At 37.6% G+C, this 26,463-nt stretch overlaps 1 long non-coding RNA gene across 1 annotated transcript in view; it reads left to right on the top strand.

The window, feature by feature from the left end:
• The window catches only part of LOC123286879 (uncharacterized), a 166,332-nt gene extending 147,376 nt beyond the window's left edge, over positions 1–18,956 (top strand). The window contains exons 4-5 of the long non-coding RNA XR_011504885.1: positions 17,352–17,647; positions 18,873–18,956. This is a non-coding gene — a long non-coding RNA (uncharacterized lncRNA). The remainder of the gene's footprint in view (positions 1–17,351; positions 17,648–18,872) is intronic.
• Positions 18,957–26,463: the final 7,507 nt, after the last annotated feature.

The following is a 26,463-nucleotide window of genomic DNA, read 5'->3' as shown; positions in this document are numbered from 1 at the left end:
ACTCCTATTTTCATCGTTTGATTCTGTGAAGGAATCACCTGCATATTGTGACAATGAGAAAAACAGCTGACCCAGTTCCATTAGCCATCAATCTCTATTTTCATTTGCAAATTTACAAGAGCAGTAATCTGATTGCTTTACCTTGAGTAGATGTCAATTAACTGTGACTAGAGTTGCAGAGTCACGTAGCACGCAGCTCTGGAGTACTGCAGTGGACTGAGACTGTTTCCAGAGAAGAGTGACTCATTAGGAATCAGAGAGCCGTGCCAACTGATGTTCATTACTGGTTTTATAAAGTTAGACTTAAAAATTGGCCAGTCAAGCATCATACTCAATACACTTTGTAAAGTCCATACAAAGTTTCTCATTGACTGAAACTCAACTTAATCAATTTCTTTATTGTTAGTTCTAAAACTGTGCATCAAATCCCCTGGGGTGCCAGTGAACTCATAGGAGTGTTGCTGGGATAGTTTAAATATTGGAGGGAAAGAGTGATACTTGTCATTTGTCAGATGCTGTGTGAAATACCACCTCAAGATAGTTTACAGTTCCAACATTGGCTACGCTAAACTCCTTTTACCAACATCATTTCTTTGAGAAGTTGAGTTCTTGGTGGATGCTGTGATTAAAAAGGAAGTGCTGCGTGAAAATTAATGTGTAACAGGAAATGAGAGTGGTGGTGTTGACTCTGACTCCAAGGTTGGAAAGCTGCGCAGTGACCAATAGGTAATTAGTAATTGTAATTAGTAATTGTGGGTAAGTCTAAAATAGTGGAGGTTTTTTTTTTTTTTTACAATTTTTGCTATTACTTTATCAAACAACTACTAAGTTCTTAGGATGTAAATACTTATTAGGTTGTTTGTACCTAACTATGTAGTAAGCGGAACTGTTAGGCATTTCTTTCGGTCATGACAAATGTTTTGGGACACTTAAAGTGCTGTAGACTGAGACCATTTGGAAGTCTCCATCCTATAGTGCTTCTCTCCTTATTCCATTTTCTTAAGTCAGAAGTATTTTATACCAGTGGTTCTCTAATTTTAGAGTATAAAAGGAGCCCCCGGGGAGGTGTTAGAATATACCTTCCAAGGTTCAACCCCCATTAATACCAACATAATACTTCTGGGATAGGACTCAGGAATCAGCATTTTAACAAAGGAGTAATTCTGACACTAGCAGCCTGTGTACTACACTCTGGGAACCAATTTCTACCTGTTGATCTTTCTAGACGTTTTAAACCATTAAACAGCAGCTGTATAGTTTTAGATGTACTTTCCCCTGTTCCCTCATTTTTTCCTGTTTCCCATAAAAGTTTGGGGAGCATCAAACCTTGTTGACTCCAGTGTGGTACATGAAAAATCTCCATGCCTTCAAGCTGTGGTAGTGAAAAGCCGCTTTCATCATCTCTACTCCCCAATATACAAACACCTAATATTGACCTGTAACCCTGTCTGAGACAATGTGGTTAGCAGATCACTATGTGGCTGTCACTGTTTGCTTAGTATATTAGCCATTCCCTGTAATACACGATATGGTCTTCCTTTTCCTGTCCCTTAAGGTAAACAACTTAACTAAACTGGAAAGACATGCAGAGAGTGACAAGAGGGGCGTGTTGATCAAGCTGCCTGTTCCACAGAGCTGTGGAATCAGTGGCTCTGAATTCTTTAGAGCTGCCTTTTTTTATTTGACAGCCTTCTGGCTGTATGGCACAATATTTATCTTGCAAAATTGCTCCTGTTTATGTCAAAACAAATAAACAAGAAAGAATCCAGCACGAAGAAAATGACAGAAACACATCCCACTCAGAGTAAAGATAGGCTGCATTTCTGACTACATTCCTCAAGGTGGTCCTTAGAATCTTCGAGAAATAGGTAGTGTTTATTATGGCCTCCTCCTTTTGATTCTCTTCGTTGCTCCTTTTCCACACTCTCTGGTTGCAACCATGTTCACTCTTTTCTTTATTGTTTTTTTCTTTGCCAAACCAGGGTCTAAACATTATATAATCCTATAATTCAGTCATTTACCCATTCTTGTATTATTCTTAGTGTCTTCTATGTGCCAGGTACTGTGTTCATTGCTGAGAAACAACAGTTAATAAAAGAGACAAAAATTTTGCCCAATATAGAGTTAATTGGACATGTCATACTATTTACCAGGCCCTCTGTTTAGTGTTTTAAAATATATTTTCTCCTGTAAATTTCTCAACAATCTAAAATATAGGTTCTAATATTACCTCCATTTTCCAACTGAGAAAACTAAGATCCTTAGCATGACTACAGGACTTGACCATGATCACATAGCCAAATGGGAGAGCTAGCTTGGAGTTAAGCGATTTAAATTTATAGAACAAATAATTAACAAGTAGATTCTAAGGAGTAAATTATTAACAAAAACTAAATTACCACCTTTTCCTGAATTATTTATTCTTTAACAGGTGACAAATCCTAAGCCAGAGGAATGGATTTCAAGTGGTTCATTTTAGACACTAACATCCACAAGAATGGACTTGGGGTAGAATAAGATGGAGAGTGATGGATGAGAAATGCATAGCTTGAGCCTCTGAAAAGACGATGCATAAGCCCATTGTGCTTACTTATATTTCATTTCTACAAAACTCTCAACGAGGTATCACCCTTAGAACGTTCCAGGCCTCATCCTTCCTATGAGACTGTTGTGACAAATCATATGTCCTGTTCTCGCCACTTTCCAATTAAGGAAAACTGGAGGGACCACAGATTTGGCGCGGGTTAAAATTGTTTTGAGATCAATGTCAAGTAAACATCTGGAACTACAATCTAGGCTTTGGAGTGAGGTTTGGAGGGGAGATAAATGTGTGTGAGTCTTCCGGAAGCAGGTGGTAAATACAGCCTTAATGTGTACTTAGCCCTGTGCTGAGTCCAAGGAACACAGACATCAGAATGACAGGGTTAGTTCTTTACCTGCTCTACTCCACTTTTTGATAGGTTGTCAAATGTTTAAGAGCCTTCTCTTAAAATGCTTTGTAAATTATACAGTACTATGCAAATGTGAATTTTTATTTTTAATGATAAATGACAAACAGACATCCTTGTATTCCATGATTGGGAGAGAGAATTTAATGGAGGGACTTAAAGAAGACAAAGTAAGTGACACAGGAGAGGCTTTCCACAATTGATGAACATTTGGCACATGAAGTGAGTGGGCTAGGCATGGTCCTGGGAGAGGGGAGAGTGCCCCTGAAATATGGGCCTTCGGCTGTGCCATGCTCCCCTCCTCAGCCATGCTTCCTAAAGTCCCAAGAGGATAAAGCTGTTGTGCATCTCATTGATAAGTATAGTTTGTTCATTTGTTTGTTGAGCAAATATTTATTGACTACTGATAACATAGCAATTACTCTGTTAAGCACTTATGACAAACTAGGCACAACCCCGTCTCTCAGAAGTTTATAATCTAGTGGAGAAGAACTGTCCCACTTTAGACAGGGCAGAATGGGATGCTCTCCTGCTGGGGGAAGAAGGGGTCTTTAGTATGAGAAGGAGTGAGTCATAGGAATGTGTGTTGGTGCCGGCATCCCAGAGAGCCAGCGGGAACAGTAAATGTAAACTCTTGGTGTGTGGGTGAGGGGAGTGGGAATTTGGGGAGTTCTAGGAACTGGAGAAGGTAATTTCCAGAATGAGGAAACAAGAGCGCCCCAAAGCTACAAGGGGGGTGAAATAAGAGAGGTAGGTGAGACCCCAGTTAGGCAGGGCTCTACAGAAAATTTGACTTTCATATTAGTTTTCTATTGCTGTGTAACAAATTAGCACCTATTTAGCAGCTTAAAGCAAGACCCCTTTATTATCTCACAGTATCTGTGTGTCAGAAATCCAGGCACAGTGTGTCTCAGCTGGAGCCTCTGCCTCAGGTCTCCCAAGACCAGTGTCAAAGCGTCCAATGGCTGTGTTCTTAGGGGAGGCTCAGGGAAGAATACACTTCTAAGCTTGTTAGGTTGATGGCAGAATTCAGTTGCTTGTAGGTAATGGGCTGAGGTCCCATTTTCCTGGCCAGCTGTCAACTGGGCCAAGCCCTTAGCTTCTAAAGGCCTCTCTCCGGTCTTTGCACATGGGCTCATATCTCAGAACCACACTTTTAATCTCTCTGATTCTCCCTTCTGCCACATCTCTATCTGCTTCTAGTTGGAGAAAGTTCTCTGCTTGTAAGGGTTCCTGTTATCAGACTGGATCATCCTGATAATCCAGGACGATCTCTCTGTTTTAAAATCTATAATCTTAATCTCATCTGCAAAATCCCCTTTGCTGTGTCATATATTCCACAGGTGCCAGGGGTTAGGAGCCATTATTCTTCCTACTTCAGATTTCATTCACAGTGAGAAAGTTCATTGAAAGCTCTTAATTGGGGTAGTGAGATAATTTCATCCTTGTGTTAAATGTACGTAGAAGATGGTTCTTTCTTTATTGTATATTATATAAACTTGATGAATGACTGAGTTTAGGCTGGTATCCTCTATACTGTGACTCTGGGAATGAGGATTCAACAAAAAAGCCTGAAGTATTGGGGAGGGGAGGTGTCACACTATCTTTCTGCCCATTGTGGATCCCCCCCTGACCTAGGAAGTGATGGACATGGTCGGACATCAAATCTGCTTGTGTAGAGAAGGTCTAAGGAGAGGGAGCTTGAGCTGTGAAGACTCCACCAGCTGTCAGCTGGTGATTTTCCTAATACCCCTTGAAAGAATTTTGAAAATTAATGTACTTACTCTCGTATTTGTAAGTTGAGCTCTACAACTTTTCATTACCAGTTTAAATATTAAGAAATCATATGGCTTCTGTCATATCGTAAGTATTAATATTTTTAAATTAAATTTTTATATTATTTCTTAAAGTATATCTAACGGAACCTAATCATAATTACTATATATCCACAGCAATCTATTTTAAAAATAGGGGAATAAACTTTATTTTAATCTTTAATTTTACATCTTAACTATTTCTCTTTCAATTTATATTTCCATTACCATCTCCACTGGAATTTTATTCTAAATTATGTAGTGTCATGCTTAATAGTTTACTTGAGGCTTTAACTATGTATAACCAACATTTCAGAAGATACTTAAAAAAAATTTTCTTCTGACCATTGATTCTAAATATTTTTTAAAAGATGCATTCTGTTAGGTATCATTGCAATTATTGTTAATAAACATTTGCTCCAAATACCATAAATATAGTAAATGTTGTAAATAAGGTTCAAACATTAAATGATAAAAAACTGTTGGACAAGGAGATTTTAATAAACAAATGAGAATTTAAAATAATTTATTTTCTGTATTCATTGATGCATATGCTTGACTACTAAAATGAAACAGGATTCCACATCATTTTTAAAAATCTATTTCATGTTTTTACAGATAAAAATCACTGAGTAATCTTTTTCCATTAATAAGTAGATGGAAGGAAAAGGTAACGTCCATCAAATCTTTATTTCTTCCAAGTGATAAGGCCAAAGCCACATAGTTTTCTCTACCGTATAACTTTATTTCCAGTGATTTACCAGCTAATGACTCAATTAGGTTCTCTGTTGCTGAAAGTAAAAAGTTGGAAACTCTTTGACTTCTAAAAGAATCTGCTACATATATCAAAAAGGCTTTCTTAAGATTTATCAAGTGACTATTAATTATATCTGTGAGTTTTTCACTTGGAGGCACCTCATTTAACCTAACATACCACAACGAATAAAGTGGAATTTTATTATTTATGTCTTTACATCGTTGCTAAGACAATTTTTTCTGTTTGAGAAAATGCATTAATTTTGTCTGTGCTTTTGAGATGGGCACACAGATCAGAACCCCTTTAAGGGAGGACTTGCTGCCCGGTTGTGGCAGTGTGCTCAGCACACCCCCACCAGCTGCCAGCTCCTTCAGGGTCTGTCTCAGCTTCAGAGGGCCACCTTGCTGGGTGACACGCACTTTTCAGGGCAGCCCAATCTGGTGACTGAGTCAGGCGAGGATATTAAGGCCCCATCATTTTGATGTGATGCCCAACCATTTTGATGGGCAATTCTTGCTCCAGAACTCCCCACGTGGGTTGGCCTAGGCGATGTTGGGCCTGCATCACAGTCAGCTTCTTCCTTGGCTCAATCTCACTTCCTCAACCTCTCCTCCATGGGTATTGATTCCAATTAAAACATTTTGCACCCTAGACTTCATCTGCTTCTGGACAATCTCACCTGTTGCAAGTTTGATTATAATTTTGTTAAAACCTTGGACTTCGAATTTAGCTCTTTCTATTTATGGAAAATGTCTATCTTTTAACCAAACTGCTAACTAAATCAGTAAAAAAAAAAAAAAAAAAAGAATGGCTTGCTTTCTGTCTGAAAAAGTCTGCCTTCATTTTATATTTCAAGTAAGCAGATTAAAATGTTTGTTGAGAAGCATTATTTTTTAAAAGTACAGAAATAAATTGTAAAATAAATCATAAAATGCAGTATTAAATATAATTAAGATATAATACTAGATATTTAATAAAATTTGTGTATCCCTTTTTATAAGGTATAAAACAAGATAAATTAGTATGCTATTTATCATTAGTTAAATGATAATAAGGGCATAAGGGGGGAACCAAAAGATTATTTAGGAAGTGACAAGTAGGAAAAAAGGTATATTTTTGGTTACTCTTGGTCTTCATGTATTAAAAACTTGTGTTTAGTTTCTGAGAATGATTAAATATAAATTAAGTATAAAAATAAGAATAAATACATTTTTAAGAACTTGCCATCAATGTTTTCCTATGAATTTAATGAAAGTTATAAGATGTCAAATTAATTGTTCTGAAGGTTTGCATATAATTTTAATTTTTATTAGCAGGAGGTAAATATATATTCAACATTTTATAAGATGAAATAAAGATTGCATTGGAAATAAATATTTTATGATACAATTGATAAAATAGGTTTTGTAAAAAATATTTTATCAACTCACAGCAAATATGAAAGAAATAATGATGTCTTTATTCATTGATTTCATATAGAGTATTTCAAATATTTTGCAGTCCTTGAAAGCATTCTGGTTACGTTTAGGACTCAGCATTATTAACTTGTGTTACTCTGGTTATTTGAAGAAGCTTTTCTTTGTAGCTAATGACAAGTTCTAAGATGAGGATTGAAGTAGTTGAAAAGAATTGCTTACGTTTAGGGTAGATCCTAGTTTCAGGGACCCTAAAGTTTATATAAACTTTGTGAGTGGCTTTTGAAAGACAAAGGATACAACAAATATAGCTATAGATGAATGTGAGGTTTAGAATGAGAAAAGAAACCATAAATTTTAAAAAGCTGACAAATAGCACAAAAATCACAAAATCCAGATACAGTAGTCCCCTTTTATCCATTTGGGCCCCATTCCAAAACCCCCAGTGGATGCTTGAAACTGCAGATAGTATTGAATCCTATGTATACTACGTTTTTTCTTATACAGACATACCCATGATAAATTTTAATTTATAAATTAGGCACAGTAAAAGATTAACAATAACTAATAATAAAATAGAACAATTGTAACAATGTACTGTAACAAAAGTTACCATAGGTTTTAGCAATCTCAGCATACAATTTTGTTTTTTTCTTATTAAGTTGAGAACTTTCACCTTTTCACTTAAAAGAAGAGCTTTGTGGCTTCTCTTTGGCATATCCGAACTGCCAGCATCACTACTCTTGTGCTTTGGGGCCATTATTAAGTAAAATAAGGGTTTAGTTGAACCCAAGCACTGTGGTATCACCATAGTCAATCTGAAAACCCAGCGTGCCACTAAGACACTAAGGAGCAAGTAGTGTATGCAACGTGGATACACTGGACAAAGGGATGGGTCACTTCCTGGGCAGAATGGAGCAGGACTGCATGAGATGTCAACACACTATTCAGAATGGTGCTCAATTTAAAACTTATGAATTGTTTATTTCTGGAATTTTCCCTTTAGTATTTTCAGACTGTGGTTGATCGTGGGTGACGAAAACTGCAGAAAGCAACACCATGTTGACAAGGGGGGGACTACTGTATGTGCCAATGATATTTTTCTTAATAAGCTATAACTGCCTGACATACTTCTATAATTATTTTTTCTGAACTATTATCTGTAATCTGATGGCTTCTTCATAGAATAAAATTTGCAATATTTTTCCTATAAAGAAAATAAAAAGACAATTCAATCTTTAGTGTGATTCGTCAAAATTTATTTTTTTCATTGAAAGTTGGGATGTGTAAGACAAGTGAGTTCACTAACAGATACATCTGCCCATCGTAGTACCATTCAGGGTTGGGCTTAATACTTACGGGCTTTCTGATGAATTCTATTTCTCAGATTCTCAAGAAAAAAGAGAAAAATCCTACATTTTTGATTGTTTATACTGCATTTTCTTGAAAGGAGAGAACTTGGATGTTGGCCACTCATGGATGAGAACTGAGTCCTTGGTTTATCATTTTCTGAGTCTGATGATTAGAAGAAGTTTCCATAAACTAATTTTTCAGTTTAAGCCTGGTTCCTCCTTCACCACCCACATATTTCCAGGTCCTATAGGGCAAGTTCACATCATGGTCCTACATACAGACCAGGATGACAGGTGAGTCAGTACAGAGGATGGGAATAGATTTCTTAGAAGCTGTTCCTCCACCGCACATCTGGTAAAAATGTAACTATACACTGATGTGACTGCAGCCACATAAATACATGCCCCTAATGCCACGCTGAATGTATCCCCAGCTCAACTCTCCTTGGATAGATCCTAAAAATGCTCACAGCCAATCTAACGCTACTCCACATAAGGAGAAGCATAACTGAAGGTGAGTCAGTATGGACACGAAGAATGTTTTCAACAGATTGCAGTTAAAATAGCTCACTTCCATAATTTTTACAAAAACATATGACTCTGAATATGTTGCTAGTGCCTCTCCCAGGGCCTTAGAAGGGTCCCATGCCAGTGAGGGTCCTTGAAACCCAAACTTCAGTAGCCTCAGGATAAATCAACATCTATTCATGTTTAAATGCATGAGAGTATTTATTTTAGAGTTCAATATTTCTTATTGATGGTTTGTGCCTTGTTCTCAAGGGGTTTCCCTCAAGAGAGATGCATTAGTCCACAATCGTGGTTTTGATGGGTTTTGATTTTGTTTTGTTTTTGTTGGGAATGGAGAAGGAAGAATTAAAGTTGTAAAGTAAAAATTGTCATTACTTCTGCTATCTCACTTGTTATCCATTCATCTTGGTTTAGAATATGCTGAGTCCAAAATGCCCATTTGGAAAGCAATTTTGCCTCTAACAGTGATGCTATAAAGCAGGAAAAGGCTGGAAGACATTTTATAATGTCTTAATAAATCATTAAAGTGAGCTTTCACTTTGTCCCCTTGGAGGAAAGTGGTGCTTTCTTCCTCTTTCCCTCTCTCTTGGCTTTCCCTCCCTCCCTCCCTTCCTTCTTTCCTTCTTTCCTTCTTTCTTTCTTTGCTTTCTTCTCCCCACCCCTTCCCCCCACCATCCCTCCTGCCTTCCTGCCTTCCTGCCTTCCTTTGCCTGCCTTCCTTCCTTCCTGGGAAGGGCTAGTGTGAACTCTGAGGCTTTCTAAAGATGGCCTTTAGGAAAGTCCACGAGAATTTGGAAAGCAATTTTCCGAAAACTTTCAGAGCACTTGTACACTTTGGCGAATCTTTGCCTGCTCCATTGTGAGGCATTTTGCTGTAGCCCAGGGACTGGGCAAGCTTTTTCTGTGAGGGATTAGCTAGTAAATATTTTAGGCTTTGTGAGCCACAGGTCGCGGTTGCAACAACTGGACTCTGGCATTGTAATGTGAAACAGCCTCAGATAATATGGAAACGAATAAGCATGGTCGTGTTTCACAAAACTTTTTCTGCCAAAAAAAGCAATAGGCTGAATTTGGTCCGTAAGCGCTAGTTTGCTGAATGACCACAGACATAGACTGCAAATACATCTGATAACAAGTGGAATAATAGACCTACATTTCTAGAGAAACCACCATAAGTTCTTCAGAACTTAAAACCAGCATTAACTTTTGTTACAAACTACAGTCCATCTGCTATTAGCTAGAAACACGTTATATTCTGATTCTTTCAAAAGGCTTTGTGCCAGAATCTATGTTGAATAGGGTTTAATTAGAAGAAATGTATTTAAACAGAACTTGGCAAAGTTTGTAAATGTTGCATAAAGTTCCCTGTCAGACTTAAAGTATTACAAGTTAGTGGTGTTCACTCAACGCCTTTTGTTGAGGTCAGACTTGGATGCATCAATATCCACTTCAGCCTGCATGTGGTTTCATCGCTACCACCCAGAACACCTACTGAATATCAAGTGACAGGCAAAGGTCATTTATAAGGTAATCCTGGTGGATTCCTCATCTACCAATTGGGGCTATGTTTATTGTAACAAGAATGCACCAGCTGGAATAGAGTCACCCTCTATAAGAAGCCTACTGTCCATTGGAAGCTGAAATGGGATAATTGTAAGTACAAAAGAGGAGATAATCTAGTAAAAATAACTAACAGAACTGTAACAAAGATGACCACGACCCAAGAGGATCTTTCCACACGTGCCAGACACTCTGACATAACTGTGCTTGGAGAAAGCCATCTGTATTCCATGGACCAGGATGGGAGGCTGTTCGAATCAGAGCTTTAATTGAACTTTAAGCCAAGGAAGCTGGGTTGCAAACAGCCTCAGACACTTGAGGTGATGGCCAGAAATCCTCTATATGCTGGGCATGGAAGGATTATCAATTCAACCTTGACCTTTTTCTTAGCCACACACCTGAACAGGCAAATCATAATCTATCATTAAAATTTTACCCTCATGTTTTGGGGTCTTTAATGACACAAAGAAGTGATTTATTCTCTCTGAGATACCTGTTCACACTAGGGTTTTGATAATATTTCATGATCTGAAAATCAGATTTCCATTGGAGTGGGTTAACAGAAAAGAGAAGAAAAGGGAGGCTACATACTATGCTTTCTTTTCTGTTATGCAAGTTTTAATTGTATAAGTATAATTATTTTTAAAAACAAATATAAGGTTAATAAATCCTATTAATTACATCAAAGAATCCACCTATTAAGGGTTCACCACTGGATGCGCACAGAAGCTGACAAGGTGGCACAGCAGCTTATGAAGGAAGAAAGGCTTTATTGTGAGGTTGACCAGCAAGGAGACAGGAGGGCAAGCTCTCAAATCTGTCTTGCCCATCCAAGGTTTGGGGTAAAGTTTAAGGGATTAAGGAAGGCTGGCTGGTATGCAGAAGCACTGGCAGGATGAGTTTTGATTGGCAGGTCAAAATTTTATCTTCTGCACATGCTCTTTGCTGGCTCACAACCCCTGAAAAATAGCTTTAACATTCTATTAGGATGGGATCAGATACGGGAGGAGACCAGGAAAGGTACAAAGGTAAAGTTGGTATGCAGATTTAAGTCACTGCCTTCTCCATTGATAAGAGTTTCTAGAGATTTAAAGTCATACTCCTCTTCCTGGCACAGAGAGGGAGGCACCCGGACAAATGGAGATTTCTCTTATAAATACAAATTTCCCTCACAAAAGAGTAACTTCTACTAGGTTTTCAGAGCTTTTCCTGTGTTTATTGTTTCTTAATAATCATCAACTCAAAACAGTCCTTATGCCAAAGAGGCATATTTTGGGGTGGGAAATTCTATTCCTGCTCCTGTGGTGACATCTGGTTTTTAAAGTATAAACCTCCTGTTTCAGTGGAAGCTTTGTTCTCTAAATCTAAACTATTAATAATCACTGCTGAGACAAATCCTGAGGTTCTGTCTGGATCCTGGAAATAGCTAACGTTTACTGAGCTCTTACCATGTGCCTGGCACCGTTCTAAGTATGTTACTGGTAATAACTGATTTAATGCTCACATCAGTTTTCTAGATGGCTACCGTTATTGTGCTCGGTTCACAGGCGAGGCTCGGAGACTTATGTAATTTGCCAAAGGTCACACAGCTGGACAGTACAGAGTCATGATTCCAAACTAGGCAAGTTAACTCCTGAGTCTGCTGTCTTAGCCAGCATTTACTCCATTACTTTGAATATTTTGCTTTAGAACTGATACCTTCTAAACTAAGAATCTCTGGCCAACTTTTTGCTGACACCCTTCCCTGGACCACACACCCTTCCATTTGTGTAGAAATTAATGCGGCAGTGTTAGTTGCTTTCTTTGTGTTACCATCAGAAATACAACTTCCTAAATCTTTTTATTAAAGAAGTAGCCAAAGATAAATTTGAAGGACAGAGAGAGGGGTAAAAGGATGTGAGGGGAGGTCAAGAAGAGAGAGAGAGATCAAAATAAGTTTGTGTAAGTGCTAGTGTGAAATCTCCCAGTGGTGGTCTTCTTCCAATTAGAAGGGGCTTTCCTGGCTGCCGCACCACCTCTGTTAACCCTGGCTCAATGCCCTTTGAGACCATGTCTTGTATTATCCTTAATTTACATCAAATAGTCCCTCAGCTTCCATAACACATGCAAGACCAAATTCAGGGCTGCTTCCTCATACAGCTGCTTTCTGTTAAAAGGCTTGAAGTTACATAACGCAAAGTTTACTTGAGCATAAGTTTTACCAATACGTTTAACTTAACAAGGTTCTAAAACAGTCATAAAGTGATTCACAACAGTTATCAAGAAAGATCATCTCTGGGAACAAAGAAAAGCTGTTCTTCCTCCCACGCTCCCGCACAGCCTGGGGTAAACTGACTCATGTTCTCATCTGCTGCCTGCCCTCCCAAAACATTTTACAAGGCGAGATTTTTGGATTTTCCCCCTTTATCCACATACAATTAGTTGGAAAATGTCCACAAAAGCTTGTGTAACTTGCAAGCCTTTTCTTTCTCCTTTGCTGGGCTATATGCTGAAGTGCGGACTATGGAAGGTCACAGGGTGTGGCATCAACAAATTAGAACGGCGATTGTCGACACCAGACAGGATCCTGACCTTGGCACAACTGGAAAAAGGAAGAGAATAGTGCGTGTCTTTGTGTGTTTTACAGTTAAATGTGGTATTAGTTTCCTAGAGCTACCACAACAAATTGCCACAAAGTTGGTGACTGAAAACAACAAAAATTTATTCTTTCAGAATTCTAGCTGCCAGAAGTCCAAAAGCAAAGTGTGGGTGGGGCTCTGCTGTCTCCTAAGGCTTTGAGGAGAGTCTCCTTCCTGCCTCTTTCCAGCTTCTGGTGGTCACTGACAATCTGTGGCCTTCCTTGCCTTTTGGCTTCATGACTCCGATCTCTGCCACTTCTTCACATGGTCTTCTTCCCTGTTGTTTCTCCTTTCCTGTTTCTTCTAAGGACCCTATCATTGGATTTAGGGCCCATGCTGATCCAGGATGGTCTCATTTCAAGATTCTTACTTTAATTACACCTGATAAGACCCTTATTCCAAATAAAGTCACATGCTGAGGTTCTGGGGTTTAGGACTTGAACACATCTTTTTGAGACACAATTCAATCCACTACAAATGTATTCTTGTTTATATGTTACATTCTCCCCTGAAAGTTACCATTCCTAACAGTTCTGGAGTTAAAACACCCTTTCCTTGGTGAAATGACAGTTGGTGGTTATATTTGTATGTGTATGTGTGTATGAGTGTGTGTGTATCATATTTACTTTTTTTGGTAAAATTAAAAGGTAGCAATTCAATTCAGTTCCCACATTTTCTTAAAAATACTCCAGGAAATCACCATCTGAAAACCATGTGCTTAGAAAACTGACCCCTACTTTTTGAAACTAATTTCTTATGTGGAAATGAGGTGGCCTCTGATTTTTATACAATGGACTTTCACATAATTTGCATTTTTATACATAATACAAGGGAAACATCTAAACTCCTTTCCTAAAACCCAAATCAGACTTACTTATACTAGAAGACCAAACAATATTTCAAGCTCTCCCACAGTGGTACTGCCTGCCGTTGAGGTGTTCAGTTGGGGTATTTCACCGTCTTTTCGTATAGTAGGGTTTGTGAAATTTTCTGAACATTTTATTGTGTTTTGCATATAACACTTTTTTTTAAATAAGAAAGTGATAACAAGAAAATAAGAATTGGTTTCAAACATAATGTAACTGAGACACAGATAGAAGGATTAGTTGGGTTGAAATGGTGACTCTTTAACCTCCATGGGACATATACCAGACTAAAACGGATGGATGCAAGTTCAGTTTGAAGGAAAATGACAGGATTAAAGACTGATATATAAATGGTGGATAAATAGCATCAATGATTATATCTACAAAGTGAGTCATGATAGCAGGTTCATCACACATTTTGAGTAAATTTATTTCCTTCCTATAACTTCCACTTCCATTTTCTGACATGTCTTAGGACTATATTATAATATGAACATAGGGAACTTTCTGTAGTTGTAGTCATAATCATAGTGATAGTAGCAGTAACAGTAGCAGTTCCACTATTAGTAGAAGTAGTTAAAAGCAATACAATGGCAGTAAAAGTAAAATAATCTGATTATATTACATTAAATGTGATGATGCATAAATTGTTCTGTAACTTGTTAAGCTCTAGACAAATGTTAATTATTTTCTGCTTTGTGACACTGTCTTCATTTTGCAATAAATGCTCAATCAGGCATTGGTGAAATGAGAATGTCTCATTGACCTGCTGGGTAACATGGTTCTAATTCACAATTTTCCTTTACTAATCAGGAAATTAAGCTCTTCTGTGCAAGCTGAGGCCTCACAAAGAGGTGGATGAGATTCAAATATAACCCACAGACAGTTAGTGATTGTTTTGTCCTTGAATCTAAAACTTTCAGGCCTGACACACAGTCACTGTCCCCACCATTCCAGCTTGCCTTGTAGATAGATGCTTTGCATGTTTGTCACGTGGCCCCTGAAGTCACTCGTTCCTGAAGCTCTGGACGTGTAGAGGGGAATGGTGAGCACTACAGGAGAGAACGGGAGGGAGCTTTAGTTCTTCAATTGAAAGGAGTGGGGGCTCTCTAGAGATCTACCCTGGCCTCTCTTTGATCCCAATTCTGCTGCAATGAAGTGAATAACTCAAGGAGGCCACTATGCTAAATCTGGAGTGATTGGCACCTGCCAACAAAGCCCCTTCACCACCATCACAGATACTCCTCCCTTTCTGGAACTCTTCTTCACCTACTGTTGCTTTTGTTCTCTTCAAATGTATAATTAAAGGAATTGATGTGAGATTTACTTGAAACTGAAAATTTAAAGGTAAATATATAAAAGTTATAGATCCATCACTGAGCCTACATCTAGTATAGCATCTGGTTCTAAGTCAAGGCTTTCTTTCAATCATATTTATATGTGAATACTTAGAAAAACCACTATTAGGCCAAATGTGTGCTAGCCAAGCCAGTCCATTATATTTATGTCTCCTGCTGAACAGCGTTATCCCCCCACAGGGGAATAGAGTGGATTTGCTCTTTGTCCTGTCTTTTCTTGTTATTAGAAGCAGCTTTATTTCAAACCTGAACTGGATCAACATAGTCCTGATATATATCAACTGAAGGTCCTTTCACATAAACGTGTGGGATGGGTAGGAGGGAAAGGAAATTGCGGGTCAAGAAAGTCATAAAGATATAATCTAAATCAAGGATTTGTCTCATTTGGACCATTTAAATTATCATTGTTCCTCTGGGAGGTATGGGGACTTGACATTTATCTTGGCAAGAGTATTGGGCTAAGTGCTAAATTTCATTGAGTAAATCCCAAAACCCACTAGTAACTCTATAATAATTATATTGATATAACATCTAAGACAACGATTTGCCCTCTCATTTCTCTATAGTCTTTCCTATTTCATTTTTATACAGAATAAACAAACATGCACATATTGTAATGAATTAAGGGACATAATGAGGACATTGGAGATAAATTATGATTTAAAGTCATTCTTAGGAGTTATTTGCATTTGTTATTTTGGCTAAACTGGAACAAAGGCCTGTGTATGTCTCCAGGAAGTGAGAAGTTGAAATGAATTGTTCTGAGAAGTGATGCTTACCTCAGTTTGTTCAATTTTTTTCCCAGCAAATAGAGATTGGCTTTCAAAAGTTAGAAGTCATGGCCTATGTCCATATAGAATGACTTTCAAATAGAATGATGCTCATGAATTTTGTGTAGAATGAACACATGTCAAAAATTTAGCTCATTAATGAGAGAAACAGAAGAATGGCAAATCTGGAGAGTATTTGAAGAGCAGGTGTTTATATCATAATTAGGAAGGGCGTGATGATTTGTTGGCTAAGTTAGGGACAAAACTGGTTAAATCTTGCAGGGCACGGTGTTTGGAGTTATCTTTTCTACAGGACTGACATTACTTGCATTCTAAAGGTATTGAAAACTACAAGTTAACATGTAAACTGATGGAGTCTAGGCCCTAATCAAGAGTAAGTTGCAAATTAAATAAAAGTAAAATCCCCTAGAGAATTAAATTTTCCTTGGACGTGCCACTTAAACAATGATGTGGTGTGATGTTAAAAGAACATACAGTCATTATTATTATTATTTTGCCTATTTTAGAGTTTGGGATGATGTTTTTTGACAGTTCCTCTGGTGATCATAAATAATCTTGAAAGATTACTGTCATTATTATTACTTGTAAAATTATTATTGAGGTCACATTGGTTTTTAACATTGTGTAAATTTCAGGTGTACATTATTATATTTCAGTTTCTGTATAGACTTCATTGTGCTCACCACCAATAGTCTAGTTTTTATCTGTCACCATACATATGTGCCCCTTTACCATTTTTGCACTCCCCCCATTCCCTTCCCCTCTGGAAACCACCAACCTGTTCTCCTTAACTATGTGTTTGTTTATCTTCAGCATATGAGTGAAATCATACAGTATTTATGTTTCTCTGTCTGACATTTCATTTAGCATAGTACCCTCAAGGTCCATCCATGTTGCCACAAATGGCACAATTTCATCTTTTTTATGGTTGAGTAGTATTCCATTGTGTATATATATATATATATATATATATATATATATATATACATACACACCACATCGTCTTTATTAATTCATCTGCTGATGGGCACTTGAGTTGCTTCCAAGTCTTGGCTATTGTGAGTAGTGCCACAGTGAACATAGGGGTGCATATATCTTTATTTTTAATTACCTAAAAATTCTGATCTCATTCTGGTTTTGATGGATTAATTTACAAAGATGCAGCAAGAGATGCTAATTAACCATATAGGCTTTCTTGCCAATCAGCAAATCCAGAGGCTCACAGGGTTGAAAAAACACTAAGCCCAGAGAATTAACTTGTCACTGGACAATTCATAAGGAATCTCAGATTGCATTTTCAATAACATCTGTTCTTCTTCTTTTTTTTTTCAATTTCTCCTGCAGGTTCGTCTATTGCAAGGGTAGGAAAGCAAATCCGTACCTGAAACATTCATATCCACAGGTTGTACCTACAGTTTCTATAAATTGAGGAGAATTGCTCTCTGCTCAAATTCTGCCAAATCTGATTATGTTCTGCCTGCCTATATGAGACTCTGTAAGACACAGAGTAGATATCATTCCAGATTCCTGGGAGAGATTTGTGGGCATGGTTCTACTCGTGAACAACAATCCCTATGTCTTAATGATGGATTTGTCCTATCTAATCACAAGGAGATGTATTCTCGAATATGTTACTGCAGGTATAATCTTGATTGTAGAATCCATTTGTTCAATTATATATTGGCAAAAAGGAAGTCAGATTCTGGCAAATAACCACATTTCTGAGAAAAGTAAAGAAACTCAGAATAGTGTGTGTGTGTTTAAATTTAGGGGTCAAGGAGAACAAGAGAACATTTACAAATTAAGGATTAGAGAGAGATTCAAAAGAAGAGAAAGAGCTTCTTCTTTTACCCATAGGAAAATAGAACATAAAACGAATGCCAAAATATTCTAAAAGAGCTATAGTAGATTCCCCTTACCCATTCGTTCTGTATTGTGTAAATTATATTTTGATCCTTTGTTTTGGGGTCAGCAGTTGGCTTTCGTGAAGTTGTTTGCTTCTGAATGAAAAAGGCTCCTGGGAATCTTGACTTAATTCCGGTGGACAATCTGAGAGTTTTCTAAGTGATACCTGCTCCAGCTTCAAAGCCTGTTCCCATGAGTTTATTTCTTGAAATATCAGTAGTTGAAAGCACCTGGAAAGTCCTTTTTACTGAGGCATTGAGACTATCCTTCCTTGGTAAAAGCTGTAGCTTATAAGAAAACTTTCAAGCATCTGTTGATGAAAGGTCCAAATGGCTGTGGTTAATTTATTAGAGTAAGCAACAGTGTGAGAACAGAGGAGAGTGAAATTCTTCATTGGGTTGTAAGAATCAGTATTTCCCCTGAGGATAAAAACATGCCAAGGACAGCAAGGGGATTGACAAATCTGTAAAATGTATAATTGCTGAAATTTTTCTAATGATTGTATTTTACCTACATAAAATTAATCTGAGGTAAGCTAAGCTTCTCTTTTGATTTGAGAAACTCTTCCCATACAACTCTTATGATAGTTGGTGTAATGAAGAAATATGTATACATCAACCAAATTAAGTTACTTTTAGCATCTCTATATACAGTAAAAGAAGAAATCTGTGTGCATACCCGCTGAAATCTAATTCTACACGTAAAAGATATTTAATACACATGTGTTTAACAAGTTCAGGGTCTGATCTTGACAAGGCAAAATCAACAGGCTTATCAAAAAATCTTTGGTCTTTTCACTAAGATAAGATCCTAGGTCCTGAGAATATTAACTTGACTACCAGTTCATCAAAGTGGTAGTGCATTATTTTAAATAAACATAGAATATGAAACAATTAGAAGGAAACTTAGCTCTTTTAGGAGTGGGGAACTTTTGTTATTTCTTCCTTTTTTTTTTTTCAGATCATGGACATAAAAGTTTTCCCGTAGCACAGAAAGTGACTCTGGTGAGATAGACCATCTGCTACCTGGGTACATTGTACAGAAGGTAATATTTTCTATGTCTTAGAGATGATGGAATACTGCAAGATAACTTGTCATTTTCATGTAGAGAAAAAATTCTAGTCTTCTTTAACGTAATATTTGTCGGTAAAGGATTAACAAGCTATAAATAAACACATCAAAATGAGTCGACTTTGCAAAATTTTGACATATTTCATTCCTTTTTTTATGATCATTTGCCTAAGACAAATAAGATTCACTACATTCAAACTTTCTGCATGTTAGAGCACTCTGATACTTTAAGACAAAACTATTTGCTTTATCCCTTTGAAAACAAAACTGCACCCCAATATTGTATACACAATTGTAATAGTGGCAATGCTTCAGTGTTCTGTCTTACTTGCATGTTATCCAGGTATCCGAAGATTATCTGTTAATTAACTCATTTAACATTGGATTAAGAGTTTAAATTAAGGATCTTGGGAATAATATTTAATCAGATACGCTTTAGAGCATTAAGTAGTATTAATGTAAAAATGTTTGTCAAGACTATACTTTAATTAAACACCCAATTTTATATTTCCCTAATTTTAAGTATTTAATGAAAATACTACTAACTTCTCTGAGCACTAAATAAATATGAGAACTTTGAGACATTCGCATTTATAATCTTTCCATGGGAAAGTAAACCCAATCTTATAAAATCTCATAAAAATTTTATAAAACATAAAACATGCTTCTATAAGGGATAGTACATATAGTTTTTTTTAAATCAATATTACAAACCAGTCCAAAAATTTATCTTAAGTTAACTTAAATTCTTATGAAAAATGCTCTGAGCTTTTATTATCTATAAGAAGGATTTTTTTTCCTTAAAATTCTGGCACATTTAAGGTATTATAATTTCAGTTTCCCTATTTTCTTGGGATTCTGTGAGTATTAGATTCATGCAAGCACTTAAACAGAATAGATCGCCTTTATTTTGAGAGAATTTATAATGTAATTTACTAATATTCTTCAGAGGTTAGGAGATTTTATATGAGGAGAGGTATGGAATTTTCTGAGTTACAGACACACAGACACATGGAAAGCATGCAGCTTCCGTTGCACATCATAAGAGGTCAGAGGTAATCATAGACATCTAACCCACCCCCCCACAGTCCAGATCTCAAAGGGCAATTCTGCTTTCCAGTGAGTATGAAGTATTTTTAAAATTTATTTACTTTCAGTTCACAGATAGACAAATAGATGAACAAATGAAAATGACTAACAAACTCATTTAGGTATGGATGGACGAACAGACATGACCAAGATGCAGAATAAACAACAAACAGAATTAGAAGGTGGAGGAGGGCATCGATAACAACAACAAAAAAGAGAGAATCAGCAAAAATAAAGCCCTGGTGCCACTTTGGGATTCACTGCTGCAAGCAAGAAAATCTCTTCCTAGGTTGAAACAGCCCATGAGAAGGACTTCTCAGAAAATGCACCTTAACGGACCCTGGCAGTTAAGTCCATTTGGGCGTGTCAGTGGGACATCCTCCAAAACTGTCAATGCATAATTTTCAAAACATTAGAAACATGAATCTCTAAATAATAAATAAATATATGCCAAAATATATTTAACTTATTAGTGAGTAAGCAAGCAGAGTGGGAAAACTGATTCAAAAATTCTTTGAGAACCAGGGTATATATAAGCCTATCAGAAAAAGTGTACTGAAAGTATTTTCTAAGTTAAAGGCAAAGCTGGTTAATGTCCTACAGGGCAATAAACTATGTCATTTGGGATTATCTTCTGCACCCAAGCAAATTATTTGCATCTCTAAGGAAAAAATCTATAGATTAGCATCCAGTTTCACAGACTCTAGGCCCTAATTAATAGCAAATAAATCAGACAAACGAATCCCTTAGAGACAGAAATAATCCTTGGGTGTGCTCTTAAAGCATATTCCAGTATAGTATTAAGAGGCATGCAGCCATCCTTTTGCCTATTTCCAAGTTTCGGATAATTTTTCTTAATACTGAACAACTAGCAGAAAATCAGAGCCATATTTTTCTCAGAATGACTAATGTCTTTTGATTGTTGAGAATAGGAATTTTGAGTTGCCACAGATTTAATGTTTTGCTTATTCTCTGTAGTTCATATCATCAAGAAAGTGGATATTTTTGTTGTACACCATATAAAGCTGGATGGAGAGCTGGGAGTGGGAATAATTTCATCTTCAATGATATCTTATCTTTTTAGAGGAAGAACTCCGGAGAGTGATTGGAAGGCGGCCAGGGCAAATAACCTTGGCATCCGTCTCCCTTTTGCCATTGTAGCTGTTTCTAATTAACCCCCTCTGGAAGTTCTGTGCCAGCTTAAATTCCGTGCTAAAATGCTCATTACTCTTATGTAATAAAACTGGCCCAAGTGCATTTAGTTGCAGAAAATAAAGCTACTGCCATAAACACAGATACTTTTAACACAGATGGCAATGGGATGATATTTTCTTCTAAAACAAATTTAAACGGTCTTGTTAGAAACCTTGTTAAACCTTGCACTCACTCATACACCCACTCATGCACCAGCACACATGCATACCACCCACACAAACCAACTCAAAATTCTTTCAGAATTCTGATGGCTATTTTTATTCTCTTTTATGTGCGCATAGCTGCTCACCCCCAGAGTTTCTAGTGAACATCTGCTATTTGTTTAGTTGGATGCAATATTAGCCAACTGCTAGGAGTTTACTTTCTGTTTCGTTTTGATCTCCTGCAACTCTGGACCTGGTTTCACACATTACACAGAAATGTCAAAAATTCCCCAGTAACATCCCTAAAACACCTGCAAGCTTCCTAACTTCCTAACACTTGCAGACTTCCTAACTAACTCATAGGAATTAGACTCGAGGAAGACCAAGTGGGACTCTTCAATTGTCTCATATTGTTCCCATGATTACATTTTCCAGGTCACACAATTCAAAAGATGAAATGTCAGTATTTGTGGGACAGGTGCATAGCCAATGCAAAAGATTTCCAAACAAAGGAGATTCTCTTGAATTATACTTTTCCATGGCTTAGAAATGCATTCTAGCCTCTGGACTGGTTTTGTGACTTGTTGAACATTTGAAATAAGTATGAGTCAGAAAAATGGGGCCTTCTGAAGTCCCTTAGAAATTGTAGTGGGAGGACTTCTGGGTGGAGAGTTCCGTGCCCAGAAGACTAATTTTTCGGGTTCCTGTCTAGGAGAGACCTTCCTCCTGTGGCTAGATGGCATGGCTAATACGGGACCGTGTGATTCTTCTGACAAAGCCATGGCATCAGTCATTTTTCTGTTTGACTTCTCCATTGATTTTGCACTGGTACTTTTCTGATCAATGAGACCTCTGTTATGAATGATGAAGCATTTTGAGGATGCCTTCAAATGTCTGTGAGTTATATATCTGTGGCTTAATTTGTGTCTTATCTGCAATGATCAGGGACTTTTTGGCCTCTCCACAGACTCAGCATGGAAGCCTGTCTGAGAGCTCTGTGTGGAGGTGTTAAGCTGCCCTGAAATAGACTTCTTAGAGGAAGAAACCAGAACAGAATGTTCGCATAAAAGTGCTAGGTTGGATAATACTCATATTTAGCACTTCTACAGCAGTTTTCATTTCCCAAACACTTTACAAACAGCAACTAAATAAACCTTTCAACATCCCCATTAAATAGATAAATAAGCATTATTATCTTAGCATTCTGTTTGGGAAAGAAAAAACATCTTTACAAGTTTGTAACTGCAGGAGGAGATTATTTCAGAATAATGATTCCAACTCCTGCCTCTGTAAGACAGTCTCTGGCTCTACCCGTTCCAATTTTCTTTTCAAGACAACCAATTAATTGGTGCCAGTGTTAGCCATTGTGAAAGTTCAGTCAAAGCCATTTCTCTCCGGTGTTGTGAGTTCAAAGAGTTAGTAAGAGATGAGTGCCTGGGAAGGTTCCATTGTAGTCCCAACATGAGAAAGAAAAAATGAAAAAAAAATCTGAAATCTGCAGAAGGAGTGAACTGCCTAGGCCTCTCTGTCAGTAAGTCCCCCTGGTGAGCACTAATGATGCTTTGCAGCCACATAATTAAACCCTCACCAAGGCCTGGTGGATGACGGTATACTGCTTGCATGTGACAAGCTTCCAAGATGGCAACTCTTTCAACAGCTAGGAGCATGGTTATTTCCCCTCTTCTTATTCTTGCAGAGGCATAGAGAGTCACTACCCACCTGTTCCAGTCTCCAGGAAGATTTTTAAATTATGTTTTCTGTTTGCTCCACTTTTCTCTGAAAAAATATTTTGATAGCTTCTTTCTATTCAAAGAAGGCAGGTGGACATTCTTTCCTGCAACTAAAGTACAAGTAATTTACAAATGTTGGCATGCACAAATAAGTCATTATATGCCATCTTTTATTATTTGATGGCTTTGTTCATAAAAACGTCAAAGCACAAAATCAATTTTCATTTATGTTCTTCCATTTAAGTTGAAAACCTTCTTAAGATGTACAGACTAGTGGTTGAGTGCAGGTTCTGACATCAGATCGCTTCCTCAAGTTGTTTAATTTCACCAAGTCTTAGTTTCTCGGCAGTAAAATGGAGCCATTGACAATACCCACCTGAGTAGGTTGTTATGGAGTTAACAGTAAGATGTGCTATTGGAAGCACAAGAATGGGCCTATGGAAGGGTTCAATAAATATTAGGGACCATCTTCACCATCGTCATCATCATTATTATCATCACCATCTGACAATGTTACAAATAATTTAGGAACAGAAAATAAGATTTGTGCTTGGAGAGTCGAGCAACCATGTTACCGAACCTGAAGTGAGTTCGCTCACCCGTTGCGCAGCAAGCCAATCTCTGACACTGGGTGTGGTGGAAGAAAGTAGGAATTTTATTTTTGCACAGTGCTGAGCAAGGAGAGAGGGCAGCTAACGCTCAAATCCCAAACTCCCCGAAAAGCTAAAAGGAAGGGTTTTTATTTGGGGTTTTAGGTAGGGGAGGGGGAGCATATGGCCTTGCTGGTCGGAGCTTTCCCACCAGCCTGTCTTTAGCCTTGAGGCACTTGCAGAGAGGAGGAAGCCTGTGACCTTGCTGGTCAGGAGCTTTCCCACTAGCCTGTATCTCTTTGTGGGGAGGAGATGATCCAGGTGTTTGTCCTTGACAGTGTCTGTCTCCATGGAGGATAGTGGATTCTGGAGCCAGGAAGCCAGAGAGTAAGCAGGGAATGAGTGTTTGGGTTTTAACCCCACATATGCTGGGTTTGATGTGAGGAAACTGATATCAGGGTCGATATCAACCATATACTTGAAATTAATTAGAATCTGTAAAATTCATCTTCATTTTGCTTGATCACTCAAGAATTGAATCAGCCATAGTCACAATACAATCATGGATTTCTGGAGTTTAGAAGGACCTCAAAGATATGATACCAAGTTAAATAAGCCTTTAGCTAGAGAACTCAAAGGAAGCTCAAGTTCATTTTATATTAAAAGCTGGGTAGAAGAAGGAAATCAATTTCTTGAGTTTCTGGAAAGTTCTAAGATAGAGAAGTAGGTAGAGAGAAACTTGAAGCAATGGGAGCTGAGAAAACAGATGTGTCACACTCTCATGGACTTCAGAAGGTCAGAATAAATTTGCAAGTCAGTAGATACCATAAATCTAGAGGAAGCTGGCAGAGCCAAGGGCACAGTCGGCCTGTGGGCAGGGCAGAGGGTAGCTATGTGAAGGTTGTCAGCCTCTATCTCCATGGCAGGGGGGGGCCTGGCACTGTGGAGGAGCCACCAGGCTGTGAGTGCTCAGCAGAACCTGGACAGGCACAGCTGGTCACTGTGCTGATTAACATGGGCAATGCCCATCTGCCCCCTTGTGATCTACCAGAGATCCACAAATACAGGAAGTGGGACAAACTCAATGAAATTCAATGAGACTTCATCAAAGATATACAAACCAAAGTAACCTGGGGCCATTCAGGTTGTCAAAATATCCTTTCTCTTAGAGATTCCAAGAAACTTTGGAATTTGTGATAGTGGATGATCTTTACAAGAATAGGGATTTCTTTTTTTTTTTTTTTTGAGGAAGATTAGCCCTGAGCTAACATCTGCTGTCAATCCTCCTCATTTTGCTGAGGAAGACTGTCCTGAGCTAACATCCGTGCCCATCTTCCTCTATTTTATGTGGGTTGCATGCCACAGCATGGCCCGACAAGCAGTGCATAAGTCCACACCCAGGATCCAAACGTGCAAACCCTGGGCCACTGAAGCAGAACATGCTCATTTAACCACTGTGCCAAGGGGCTGGCCCCAGATATGGATTTCTTAACAAGCTGGTAGACACTTGGAGTTACAGATACTTGGGTTTCATCCACTCATTCCTTCACTTATTTGAATATCCACTTCGAAAATATTTTTTGAATGGATCAAATATGACCATACCTGAGATATTTGCATTATTATTCTACATACAACCAGAGTTAAACGTTCTGCATAGTGTATTCAGGAACTAAAAGAAACCAAACTGCATATAAAGAAAATCAGATAGAAAGATTTAGAATGTTCTTAGTATTTATTTTTCTTTCCTAGTCCTATTCCAGAATGGTAAAATATTTATTTTGAAGGTATTAGTGTTGTAGCTGGCCTGGTGGCATAGTAGTTAAGTTCACCAAGCCATGCTGTGGTGGCATCCCACAGAGAAGAACTAGAATGACCTACAACTAGCATACACAACTGTGTACTGGGGCTTTGGGGAGGAAAAAAAAGAGGAAGCTTGGCAACAGATGTTAGCTCAGGACCAATCTTCCTCACCAAAAAGTATACTCAAAAAATAAAATAAAATGTTAGTGCTATATTACATAAGTAGTATAAGCAGACTCTCTAATTGTACATGATTCAAAATATAAAGAAGTGATTCGGACAAAACAGAAAAATTCCCCTTTATGTATTCCGATTCCTTCTACGCCTGTCGCTGTCAATGATTCTGTTAATTTTCCAGTATGTGTGTGTGTACATAAATATATACAGCTGAAATAAGATCACATTAGACTTATTATTAAGGGACTTGCTTTGATAACTTCATCATGTGTCTTGGAGATCTTTTCATGTCGCTATATTTAGGCCTCTGGAGCATGCCATAAAATAGTTGTGCTGTAACTTATTTACTAGTGAGTATGTATTTTTTTCCCCACATTTTGCTACTTCAACAAATGATACAAAGAACATTTTTATATACACATCGTAGGCATCTGTAAGGTAAAATTGCCAAGGCAGAAGCTAAATAGAGTTGTAATGGTGATATGGACTGATATGGACTCCCAAAAGACTTTACCAATCTGTAATTCCACCGGTAGTGTTTGAGACCAGGGAGGGGGTGAATAGTATTGGTATTCTGTGAAAAAGTGTTTGTGTACTTGTTATCAAAAGACTTTGTAATTGGAAAGCTAATTTTTTGAGCTAAACAATATCGTAAAAACTTAATAATGACATTTTCCCATAATATTTACAAGATTGGTTTAGCATCTGCATGGTATTGATCAAAGGATTCTTT

This window comes from Equus asinus, chromosome 7 (genome assembly GCF_041296235.1).
Source record: "Equus asinus isolate D_3611 breed Donkey chromosome 7, EquAss-T2T_v2, whole genome shotgun sequence".
In the NCBI taxonomy this organism is placed as follows: domain Eukaryota; kingdom Metazoa; phylum Chordata; class Mammalia; order Perissodactyla; family Equidae; genus Equus; species Equus asinus.
Note: the sequence above shows the minus strand (reverse complement) of the source record. Positions and strands in the feature narration are given on the sequence as shown.